The sequence below is a fragment of the Triticum aestivum genome, chromosome 1B, assembly GCF_018294505.1.
Source record: "Triticum aestivum cultivar Chinese Spring chromosome 1B, IWGSC CS RefSeq v2.1, whole genome shotgun sequence".
NCBI lineage: Eukaryota > Viridiplantae > Streptophyta > Magnoliopsida > Poales > Poaceae > Triticum > Triticum aestivum.
The window spans coordinates 172,110,206-172,121,395 of NC_057795.1; positions in this window are offsets into that span (position 1 = coordinate 172,110,206).

Here is an 11,190-nt window from a genome sequence, read left to right on the forward strand (position 1 = left end):
ATGTAGTGCGGCGAGAGTGTGGAGAGTGCAAACCCTAGAGAACAAGCATTGAGGCTCCAGCTTATATATATACTACTGTAGTACGTACTGAGCTCTGGTGCCTTCACTGCCCCTGCTTTTGGCTGTATGACAGGTGAGCCAGCCACATTTTGCGCCCACCTGTCATAAACCCAAAGGCAGGTGCACTAAGTCAATGAAGTTGCGTCCATATAGTACTCTCGTGTATACGACTAACATATAGTGGAGTGGTTTTCTTATTCTCTCCATAACAATCATTTTAAATTGTGTAAGTACGAAACGAAACTCTTTATTTAACATACAGTGAAGAAAACTACTACTCCCTCCGTCTAGGTGAGTAAGTCATCTTAGGCTGTGCACCGTGACCAAGGAGGAGGGGAAAACGAGAAACGTTAATGTTTATTTGCTAATTAATAGTATTGCTTGCAATGAACTAACCACTGCATGTCGTGTTTGATAGTCTCAAGTCATTAAAAGCATGCCCAACCTTTATCTCTTATTGGTTGAAATGTCAAGAAACAAAAAATAAGGTAGAAGTTAATGCACCATGCCTAAGTGTTTTGGAATTATTTGGTTTTCGTAAGATGACTACACACCTAGACGGAGGGAGTACTACTTCCGATGAACTAACGATCCACGCCCACGCGTCCTGGTCGCACTTACTGTCCTTCACGTGCGGTACACTACCCTCCCTTAAGTAAACAACCACACATGCGCCAAATTATCGGAAACGTGTGAGAGTGTGTACAAATAAAGAATTTTAATTTCAATTATCGGAGAGGTTTGAGAGCATTACAAAGTTTGACTTCAGTCAAATCTAATATGCGGAGTAAATAAAAATGGAGGGCTACTACGTCCATCCTGGTTTTTAGTCCACACCATTTTTTAAATCAAAGTTAATAGCTGGACAAATAAAATTACAGGGGAGCTGGAGACAAAGTTGTGAGAAGGCTTAGAAATCAATACAAAACTTATGCTCTTAGTACCAACATCGATCCTTCTTCGAGGAAACATTTGGTTCATAGCCAATTGTGTGATAAAATTGCACCAACGTGAAAGACGACTGCGTCTCCAACGCAACCAAGGTGAACTGGCGAAGGATATCATCTTTGTTCGTAACAAGCAAAGAGCACCGATGGAAGACAACTTGTTTGTCATTGAAAATCGATCAGCTTCACCAGCCGACGCAACCATGAGGCGCAACCATGAGCATCGATAGGTCATCGTGGTGATGCATCATCCATTTGGCATCAAGTTTGGGTGAGGCACCTATGAAGTTCGACAAATCCTCACTGTGGTCTGTTTCTTCTTAGTAATCAAGCTCGAGGAAGGAAGAACCATGTGGTAGAGGACAGTGAGGCGGAACAACAATGGCTATCCAATTTTGTGCAGTTCCACTAAAATTGAGGAAGACATGCCCGGGTATGGAGATAGGCATAGCTGTTTCCAAAAATATAAAAAAGGGATATAGTGTTGTTACTTTGTTTTACAAGATTAGCAACGACATCTCAATTGTCAATAAGAACTAATGGAAAGTACACCAACAAACAGAAGCATCATAATTATCTTGATGGGAACTAAAGCAGGATACCCGAGAAAAAAAGCATTTCTTCATTTAACCAGTGATAGTACTACCACCATATGGACAATGACCGCACAACCACCATGTACTTTTTGTCGAAACAACATGTATACTTCCACCGAGGCATAAATCAGGACAACTTTTCGAGTGGCATTTCCTCCATAATAGTACTAGTAGGTGATGTTGGACCAGCCGACGAACCCTAGCTACTATACATGGGGAGCTGGGGAGTAGTCGCATAGAAGAAAACCCGCACGCAGCAACCTGGGGAGCTGGACTAGTACAAGAAATTATACCTCAGGTGGGCGAGATGTCGTTTAGGCGGGCGGGCGGGATCTGCCCACACGACGGCAGCGAACAAGGGCGCGGAGGATCTTCGTTCGCGCCAGCGCCGGCTCCGAGAGGACGGTGTGCATCGTCTTCCTCCGTCGCCGATGGCGACAACATCAACGCTGCACCTCCTCACCTCCCGCAGCGGACGGGATTCGGCCAGATCTATGACCATCGGTGAGGAGAAAGATAGAGTGGACACTGTCATCTTGTTTTGATATGGAGAGGGTGAGAGAGCGAGACGCGAGAAACTCTATCAAACGAGAGGCTATAATGGAGTAAAAAAATCTCTCCATAGAAGTGGTTTTAAATAGAATACGCGTATTCCCGGAAAAAAGAAACGAAAACTGGCGGACAATTTTTTAAGGGTCTGTCTAGGACACATCTAGATGTGAAATAGTTATGTCACATCTAAGTTGATGTCCACTCTGTTTGTGGTCTATTTTTTGTCCTAGTTTTTTTTGTTTCTTGTTACTATATTATATACTTGTGGGAGCTTAGATGTGATATGCTTAAATAACATCTAGATGTGAATTAGACAAACTGATTTTTTAACGTACCAAGAAAGAAAACTCGATCAAAAACACGCCCCCGCTTCCAGGTCGCGAAAGTCGTCGCGCACACACACATAGACATAGACATGCATATCCGTGTTTACGTAAAATTCCATTTCCATATCCATCTCCAATCATATTTTTCCAACTGGCACATTATTTACGTTGTTAATTATATACGCATCAATATTAACGTACAACATCTCTTGTTTGCGGATGTCCGGACCGCTGCCACAGCCGGTCCTAACCAACCCGAACCCTCTTCATCACCCGCGCGTGCTTCCCACCCGAAACGGTCAGTGCCGCATTCATGCCCGGCCAGAGCGGGCACGACCTCTCACTGGCGCCTACATTGAAGCGGTGCGCCGGCCGAGAGAGTGTCACCCGCGCCGCTTCTGGGTGCACGCGGCTGCTCTGCGTTCAAAGGTCGCAATAGCCGGCTTCAACATGCATGTAAAAAGTTCCCGGGAGTCCGTGCTACAGCTAGCTGTCCTCCCCCAACTCGTCAATCTCTTCCAGTAGTGCTGGTACTCCATGGCACAATCCATCGACAAGTAGGCGGGAAAGTTATCGTATACTCGGTTTGCGGTGAGTGGCATGCCGAGCGACCGTGTGGGGTCGAGCCGTGGAGGAGGGTGAGACACGAACACGACAGACGTGATTTAAACGTTGGTTTTGCTCGATGGCGCGATCCAACAAAACGAAACGTTGGTTTCTCTCCGTTTCCATTTTTTCTCCGGAAAAACAGAAACTTTCCACTCCATTTTCATTCCTATTCCAAGGTTGCCCCATTACAACATTCCATCAAATACAAAGGAAAACTACCATGCATGTTGATGCATCTCAATGATTCACAGATCATAGCCAATATTTACTTCACAACTAAAGAAAAAAGTTGTGAGAGCGTGTACGAAAGAAAAGCTACTGATGGGGTCACTATGACTTAAACCCTAAACCCTAAACATGATTTAATTTCCTGGCCAGGTAGAACCTATCAAAGGAAAGACGGCTGGCACCCTCGGATCATATGATTCTTTTGTGTAGTTCCACTAAAATCGACCTAAGCATCCCTGATGGCAAAGATATTGAAGAAGTGTGATTAGAATAATAGTACTGGCACTAGTTCATGAGACATAAAATCATCACAAGTAGAAGCCAGTAAAAGTAGAGAAAGATCGACATGGAGATGGAGCTACGATAGTGGAGCAAGCTGGCTCCAAAAGGAAGATGGACTACCTGGGACGTCGGGCTGTAGCTAGAAGAGCGGTTGGGACGCGGCATCGGCCCATACCGCGGTGACCCCCGATTGGGATGCACCGACTATGGGTTTTCTCCCTCGCTAATGTCGATCGTGTCTACGCAGAACATTGTTCCCTTCCCCCAGCTGCGGGATCAGGCCGTCGTTCTATGCTTGTGAAGAGAGCAACCTAAGCAAGCAGGCTTGTAGATTAGGCTCCTCCTAGTGTATATATAGTGGTTTTCTTTTTGTCTCCATATCAACCATTTTATATTGTGTACGTGTCATTCAAGAGTGAAATGATGGTTGCTTCTTCCGACTAACTTACTGTGTGATTTGACTAATCCTTAGTGGCCCCTACACGTACTCCCCCTACGTGTATGCAACAGTCACACGTACACATGGACGCAAAAACGCGCGTGACGCCCTAATGCATGCATGTCCAAGCACACGACGGAACACACACGGTCACGCTCAAGTGCTCAACCTACATGTGCATGCACACACATACTCAGTCAGGGTGAGCTAGTGACCGTATAAACACCGGAAAATATATATATTGAGCGCAATGAGCATATTATGAAGTCCATTGACTGTATTTTTACAAATATACAGTGATAGACAGTGTATTTATCTCGTTTAAAATTAAGCCATATTAACTAGAGAGGAGGCAGTATGGACTAGCATTACTTTGATGTGTCCCGCCGAACGAGGAGAAGGTTGCAGGATAGGAGAAGCTTGCGTGCGGTGGCTCGCAGGACAAGGAGAAACTTTTGACTAATGCAAGCTCTCCCTCGCTTAGGCGGTGGACGTGCAACAGTTAATTCGGTGTCAGATTGCCAGAGGCATGCACTATACTAATAGTGCTATTATTGTTCGACTTCCCGAATAGGCGAACAACCAAGCGCAAAGTTTACTAGTAGTACTAGTACTACTACTATAGTCTATAAAGGTATGTACTATACTAGTACTAGGAACCGGATGGAGGAGCGTCTGCACTCTTATTATAATTTTAAAATGTGATAAAGCAATCTTCAACACATTTGGTTCTCTTCGAGGGTTCTCGCATGCGATAATGGAAGTTGATTGCCTGGAACACTCGCCACAATTCTCGCTTAATTCTGGCTCATATCCTGTTAGAAATAGGAGCACTCAGTAATATTTCCTCTTTTTTTTATTCAGCATGTAAACAGGTCAGCAAACCTTGCGGCACATCTTGATGCGAACCGTGCTTGCTGCACTTTGAATGTGGCCGAGAGCTAGCTTGATGAAACACCTCACTTCCTAGTTCTTTTTTTGCGGGGTACCTCGCTTCCTAGGGACCAGTGTCTTGGCTGACCGTCCTAAGAATGCTTATATATGAATAAAGCTCTCTCATTTACCTGCAAAAAGATTAAGCCATATTAACCGGAAAGGAGGGAGTATGGACTAGCACTACTTTTTGGTGTGTCCCGTCAACTCGCAGAACGAGGAGAAGCTTGCAGGACAAGGTGAAGCTCGCTTACGCCTTTTGACTAATGCAACCTACCCTCGGTGGACATGCATCAGTCCATTCGGTGTCAAATTGTCAGAGGCATACACTGTAGTACCCAACATGCGGAGTACCATCATTGTTCGACTTCACAAAGAGGCAAAGAGGCGAAGAGCCAAGCACAGTAGTACGAGTAGTACTACTACTAGAACCGCATGGTGGAGCGTCTGTACTCTTATTTTTTTATCTCTAATAAAGTACACGTTTATTCCGGAGAAGGGCGGAAAACAGCAGCCCAACATGTAATGAATGATATCGATCAACCAACCATGCTCGAATATATCTTGGCCTCCGTGCGAGCCCGTCTGTGTGTTCTCGCTCCTCGTCTCTCTCAAGGAATGGCGGGTTGGCTCTTTGCCGTCAATTGAGATCAGTTTGTTCACACTCCTGTCCCATATGTCAGTGATATGCCAAGAGGAGGTGCGTTGACCGACTGGCCATACGCGTACTTGGTTTTGCACCTTCATACTACTCCTCCCTCCGTCACAGTTTACACGGCGCGCTTCATTATGATGCATTTTCCTCAATGCATTTCCACCACCAGAGAGACTTTAGACGCGTTTGGTTTAATGCTCAATTAATTAGGGCGTGGTAACCGCAATCAAGTCCACAATTTTCTCTCCATGTACTCCCTCCTTTCTGGTTTATAGGGCTTATCTCAAAATTTTAGTTTTTCCATTTTATAAGCCTCAATTTGGTTGTTTTCCATCACATGTTTAGATTCCAAGGTGCATTAAATCATTGCATGCAAGTATTAAGAGAAAATTGACCAATGCATGTACTTTATGCATGCATGCATTGCAATTAATGCATCGATAAACATAATATTTTGAGGATAACAACAGCATTAATTAGGTGCTTTTGCAAAACTACAAAAAGTATTCCACCACTCGCCATCTACCTTGATTGGTGAGATTTTTGAATTGAGCACTATAAACCGGAAAGGAGGGAGTACTACTACAGAGTGGAGTAAGTGCATGCATGTGTGTACCCGGGGTGGAAGCACTGCATGCATGTGTGTACGCATTATTCCCTCTAGTAATAGACGCCATACTATAACTACCAATGCTATTTTTTAGGCCGATCGCTAGTCGCCTTGGTCCCACATTTTTTTTTTCTGAAGCGCGCTCTGTAAACAGTGATTGATGGAGTAGTATGAGCGGATTCAAAGAAGAGTGTATTGATGGTTGCTTCTTCCGAGCAACTTACAGTGGGAAAGGTGGGGCTTATGATTTGACTGCTCATTACTCACTATTAATGCGGCGCAACGACCGGGATGAGTCTCCCATGCGGTTGTGCACTACCCCCTCGGTTCTTAAATATACTCCGGAGTATTTGTCTTTCTAGAGATTTCAACGAGTGACTACTCAAATATTTGCCTTTTTAGAGATTCAAATGGACTACTACATACGGATGTATATAGACATATTTTAGAGTGTAGATTCACTCATTTTGCTCCGTATGTAGTCACTTGTTGAAATCTCTAGAAAGACGAATAGAGTATTTAGGAACGGAGGGAGTACACATACGAAGCAAAATGAGTGAATCTACACTCTAAAATATGCCCATTTGAAATTTGTAAAAAGACAAATATTTAGGAACGAAGGAGTATAATTTTGTGCATGGCACATGGACTCGGATAATGAAGAGGCTTCTGGCAATGCTATCAAGCTTCCATCATTTGTTTACATAATTGACGTACTATACAAATAATTTTCTAGCGACATGAAATTGTACAATGGTGTGAGCTTTCAGCTTTTGTTTCGTGTGTCTTGCCATCGATGCTCTTTCGAAACAATAAAAAACTAACTTCCTTGCTAATGCATGTCAATTATTAGCAGATCAGAGCTAATAATTACATCACAACTGAAGACAGAGTTGTGAGAAGGTGTTAAATTAAAATTGATCCATGCTTTCATTGGTAGCAACGTCCCCCCAGCTCTGTCTAAATCAACAAGGCATGTTGGGAAAAAAGTAGCTGAGCATGCAACATTCCGATCATTTTGTGCAGTTCCACTAAAATAGAGCTGAGCGTCCCTGTTCCAAAGATATTAAGTGTGATTACGATAATACAGGACTGCTGATGAAACAATAAACACACAAATAGAAGCCGGTCACCTTTGCAGTCTCTCTTAAGACTAACTAGTTAGAGAAGATTAGGCTCGGAGTTGGATGAGGAGGATAGAGCAAAACCAATCTCCCTTTGTGCAGTCGCATTGAAATGTAGAGATGTTTCCCGTGTGACATTTTAGTACAACTGCACAAAACACTTTTAAGAAAAAAGTGATTGCACTACAAAAAAATACACTTCCGTGATGATATGTGTTTGTCACAGTAGGTCGCGTTTTTTGTCATGCATGTGCATCCATGACAAATTTATGACAGAATCAAGATAGTCATACCTGTGCTGTCGTAGAAGTGTTCCATGACATTACCAAAATTATCATCACGGAAGTGTCCACTTCCATGATGATAAATCGTGCGTCACAGAAGTGCTTTCGTCAAGGGTGACCAATACGTGGCATCCACCGTAACAAAACGCTGTTAAGCTATCGGGTCGGGTTTTGGATCTGATAACCCGTTAACAGCCCCGACCAATGGGGATTTTCCATGTGTAAAATCATCATTGGCTGGAGGAAACACGTGTCGGCTCACCGTTGGGACAGATGTCATCCACTCATTGGACAGAAGGCGCCTATGATACGTCGACACGTGGCACGACCCAACAGAGGCCCATCGCTGTGAAAAGGCCAGCCCGTTTGACTTGGTCAAAAGGTGGCGGTCCGGCCCATGGAAAGCCTGTTAATGGCCTGTTCGCATATAGCCCATTTACAGCCCGCTAACCCAAGGCCCGTTACGCCCTATCCGAATTAGGCCCAGTAGCGTCATCTGGGCCATCCAATATGATTCCAGCCCGTTTTCACTTCTGGCCCATGTATGGCCCATGACGTCTTTCGGCCCATATGAGGCCCTATGTAACTCTTGGCCTATTAACGGCCCGTGGTGAAACTGGCCCGCAATGAACAGTGTATCACTTTACACCCACTAACGGCCCGTGGTGAAACTGGCCCGTAATGAACAGTATATCACTTTATACCCATTAAGGGCCCGTTATTCAGTTGGGCCGTTTCCAGCAAATGTTATCTTTCGGCCTTCTCAGAGCCCATTTATTCTTGGGCTCATTTCCAGCATTCGTTTACTTACGGCCCGTTACTGTCATTTTCTGCTTGTGGGCCAAATTCAGCCCGTGGTTACATCGGCCCGTTTGTGGTCCGTTAATACGTTGGGCCGTTTTCATAGCGTCATCAAATACGGCCTATTAACGATGGCCCGTTATGGTCATACGGCCCGTATAAGGCCCATTGATGATACGGCCCGTAGAAGGCCCATTGTTTCTACGGCCCGTAGAAGGCCCATTGTTTCTACGGCCCGTAGAAGGCCCATTGTTTCTACGGCCCGTAGAAGGCCTACTGTTTCTACGGCCCGTAGAAGGCCCACTGTTTCTACGGCCCGTAGGAGGCCCAGTGTCACTACAGTAAATATTAGCCCATGGTTATTGTGGCCTAGTTTTAAAAAGAACTGCACTGACTACAAGCAAACAAATAAACAAGACAACAAGGAAATAAATAAGCAAGCAACTTATGCTAGGCTATCACGGCTGTTACACATATTACATCCACTGGGCATCAAAGTTCGCCACCAGTGCAAATATAGGGAACAAAGCAGCATATCATATACACTGGTTGTCAAAGTTGGCGACCAGCGCAAATAAACGCCGCAGCAAAACAAATCCAGAACTGAAACCACTTCAGAAGATCTCAAGAAACAATATCCTGGGTACCCATAATGCTGGCAAGATGCTTAGCAAGCTTATTAACTTTCTCTTGTTTGGCGCTTAAATCCTCCAGCGCTTGCTGTTGCACCAGAAAATATGCATCTGAATTCTGCAGGGACTTCCTCAGTCCTTCAGCTTCCTGTCGCAGCACATCTGATCGATGTCTTTCAACTTGAAGTTGAGACTCAAGAAGACGAACTGATTCAGGCAGCGAGTTCGAAGAGCTTGTGCCAGCAGTAGTGGCCAGTAACTCGAACACTACATCAAGACAGGACTTTTGGGTTCCCTCACTGTCGTCAAGATAGTTTTTATCAGCTTTCTTGGAGACCAACAGGGATGTCTCACTATCTTGAACCTTATCTGCATTACTTCCTTTACCATTGGATAACGCGGTACTGTTCTCCAATATTTTGTCCGCATTCTAAAAGAGAAACAAGCAGACACATCACATGTTTACCATGTTGTATATGAAACTCATTTTGGTAAATGAGTTCAGTAGTAAAGTGGACAGGATAACAGCATGAAACAAACATATATCTATGTGCCATGGTCACTTTATGGTCTATATCATTCTAGTTTTTGTTGCCAAATCAAGATAGAGACACAGTTCAAATAATATTTGTTCAAGACAAAGCAGAATAGACAGAATATAAGTGTGGGTAACTATAGAGCAATAACAACACTTGTAATGTGCATGACATGAGAACATAACTGTTTATTCAATTGAAACTGAAATCAACATAGAGCAGGTTACAACAGCAAACCAGTTAAAGAAACAGGTTTAAAACATACCTGTTGCGCCATTGGAGTTTCAATTCCATCCTTCAAATTTGAAAATAGTTGGTATGAGTAAATACAGTAATGCAAGAGCAAAGGAGTATGAACCATAGCTACAGAACCTGACCTGAGAACAAATCTTCTTCTCCTTTAAGCGTTGAGTTGGGATTCGGAGTGGTGGTCCTCGTGCTTTGGGCACTGCAGTTCCCTTACTAACCGCTCGTGTTTGGGTGCTCTGTGGTGGAGACGGTGTTGTGTCAACTGGAACTGGGTTACTATCTGCCGGGGTTGGGGTTAGAAGGGGTGTAGCTGGTTCTCTGTCCAACTGGGTAGGGGTACAATCTGCGAGAGTCTGGGTTATGTGTGGTGGATCTGGTCCTTGGGCAAGTACAACCGTGGTTCTATCTGCATCAACTGGTAGCACTATCTTTTCTGAAGACCGTGTTGTTACTCCCTTAGATACTGCCATCACGCTCTCCAATTCAAATGGCTGATAAACAAGAAAAGTAATTGAAAGTATAGACATTGTATGATAGACAGGTGCAATGGATAGTGGGGAATAAAAGAGGGCATGAAATAATTCATATTTATGTTGTCTAACCAAACAGGATAGCATGACACAATTTCACATATATGATGGCTAACTAAACAGGATAGCATGACACAATTTCACATTATGATGGCTAACTAAAAAAGATGGAAAGACATAGTTCAAAATATGAGACTATGTAAACAGGATGACATGACATAACTATATAATGTGTTTATTAAATAGGTTGGCATGCCATAATTCACATACATTCATGGATAGAATGCCATAATTCTAAATATGATGACTGTAAACACTAAACAGGATGAGATGATATAACTATATGATGTCTTTATTAAATGGGTTGCCATGCCATAATTCAGATAGATGATGTGTATGTACTATGTAAACATGATGGCATGATATAATTCAAATATATGATTTATATAGTAAGCAAGTAAGCAGATGGCAATCTATATATGATGTAAAAACTAAGCAATGCAAGACAACATGCATGACATGGGTAATATAACCCTGCCAAGTTTGAGCATAGACCTCAGGGGGGAAATAGGACTGGTCATCAGTCTCTGAATCCTCCTCTGAGGAGCTCTCTGTAGCCAGCAAGATGTCTGCTTCAGCAGGTAGCATTGTCTGCTCTGAATACCTTGTTTTCACTCCAGATACTTCCATCACCGCTTCAAATGGCTGATGCACAGGAAGAGTAGTTGAATATACAAACGTTGTCGACAAATGGAACACGTAATACAAAAAAATGATAGCATGATATAATTCACATA